The sequence below is a fragment of the Nanorana parkeri genome, unplaced genomic scaffold (genome assembly GCF_000935625.1).
Source record: "Nanorana parkeri isolate BGI_ZX_2015 unplaced genomic scaffold, ASM93562v1 scaffold181, whole genome shotgun sequence".
In the NCBI taxonomy this organism is placed as follows: Eukaryota; Metazoa; Chordata; class Amphibia; order Anura; family Dicroglossidae; genus Nanorana; species Nanorana parkeri.
The window spans coordinates 1,866,773-1,868,952 of NW_017306449.1; the positions used below are offsets into that span (position 1 = coordinate 1,866,773).

The following is a 2,180-nucleotide window of genomic DNA, read 5'->3' on the forward strand; positions in this document are numbered from 1 at the left end:
GGGAAGTCAGAAATGGAGAAGGATTTGGGGGTCATTGTAGACCACAAACTGAAAGGTAGTTTGCAGTGCCAGGCTGCTGTAAACAAAGCTAGCAGGGTCTTGTCCTGTATTAAAAAGGGGATGTATTGCAGGGACAAGTCTATAATTTTGCCACTTTATAGATCATTGGTTCGACCTCATCTGGAGTACGCGGTCCAGTTCTGGTCACCAGTACTAAGAAAAGATGTCCTTGAGCTGGAAAAAGTCCAGCGGAGGGCAACCAAACTAATTAAGGGGATGGAGGACCAGAGCTACGAGACAAGGCTAATAAATTTAAACATGTTCACATTGGACGCGAGGAGATAAAGAGGGGATATGATAATCTCCATGTACAAAATGTTCAATGGTGGCAGCAACATTAGCGATAAACTGTTTAAAATTAACTCCATTACAAAAACTAGAGGCCACCACCTAAAATTGGTGGAAAAAAAATTCCAGCACAAGGGGCGAAGGGGGTTCTTCACAGTAAGATCAGTTAGGGTCTGGAACTCACTGCCACAGGCGGTGATTTCAGCAAATAATGTGGAATTGTTCAAGAAACTTTTGGACGATTTCTTAAGGGACCGTAATATACAGGGGTACAGGTACTCCTAGAATGAGATCCTAATAGGTTGGACTTGATGGACTAATGTCTTTATTCAACCTCAAATACTATGTAACTATGTAAGCCATACTCATCACAATTATGACAAATCACGGCTTGAACTATCTTGCTTTGCATGTAATGAGTCTATCTCATATATTAGTTTCACCTTTCAAGTTGCATTAGTGAAATAAATGAACTTTTGCACGATATTGTCATTATTCGAGTTTCACCTGTATGTTTTCATGCACCGAGAGGCTCATTTATAACAGAGTGGACACCGCTATCTGCTCTTCATTATACTGCTGATGCCGTGTAAAGGTGCCCATACTTTCGTTCGATTTCTGCACGACTGCCCCATCATGCACAGACCAATGTGGATTTCAATTATCATTCATTAGCAGTACTAAACTGACCGAATTTCGGCGATCGACGGAACGGATTTTCATTTGCGCATGTGCAGTGTTCATGTTGCAATTGTCTTTTGTAGAGAATGCCACTAATCCATCGATTTTCGTACGATCTGAACAAAGTTTTCTAGCCTGCCCGATAGACAAAATTCTACCATCAACTGGCCAATTATCCTACAAAAACCCGATTTCGTTTGAAAAATCGAATGATAATTGCAAGGTGTATGGGCACACAAGCCACGCCCTCCGGCCGCAATGCGGTTGGCCGCACGGGATCGCAAGGCACATTATGCTGCAATCTGCTATTTTGATAGCACCGGACCGCAGGCATAATGCCTTGCGATCCCGTGCGCGATCCCGTGCGCCCGATCGCATTGCTGCCAGGGTGTGTGGCTACGGTGCCATTCACTTCAATGGCCCCTCCTGCCCCCCCAAAAAAGTGAGCCGGGCAGGTCGTGCTGGCTAGAATCCGGCCGGAATGCACTGCATCTGGTGTGAACGGGCCCTTAGGCAGCATAGATAACTCCATGAATGGAGGAGAGCTGGTTACATGACTAGCAGGTCATGTGATTCATCTCCTACTTGCTTTTTTTCCCCCTCATTCATAAAGCCAGCGAAGAGCAATGCACATTTGTATCAATCTGTCAGAACTAAGTTCAGTGAAGTTACTTTTTCAAAGCCACCAATCAAATTCAAAGCTACAATGAAAGTTCACCTTAGAATATCAAGAGTCAAACATGGTGCTATGCACTTCTTAAGATACAAGTGTTCACAACAGCAATATTCTACCTTGATAAATGCATAGCACCATATTTTACTTCTCTCTGCGCTCTGGTTTGCCAGCAATCAGCTTTGGCAACTACCAGCCATTAACCAGTGGGGGGTGGGCACCGAGTGACACCATGAGTTGCACAATGTCACATGTAAAGGGCTGGTAGTTTCCAATGCCGATTGCTGTACAACCAGAATGCAGACAAAAAAAAAGGAATTATACTAACTGAAATACCGAGCTGGCTACCTTCTTCTTCTTTGGTCACTGAAGCACTGGAATGTTCCTCAGCATCCTCACATCTATACACTGTGTATAGAACATTATGATTTATGGGAACTTGGACCGCTGCAGCAGAGGAGAGAGTGACTCCGGGGAC

At 44.2% G+C, this 2,180-nt stretch overlaps 1 protein-coding gene across 1 annotated transcript in view; it reads right to left on the reverse strand.

Annotated features, from left to right (window-relative positions):
* The window catches only part of TXNDC17 (thioredoxin domain containing 17), a 13,051-nt gene that overhangs the window by 1,817 nt on the left and 9,054 nt on the right, over window positions 1–2,180 (reverse strand). The window lies entirely within an intron of this gene.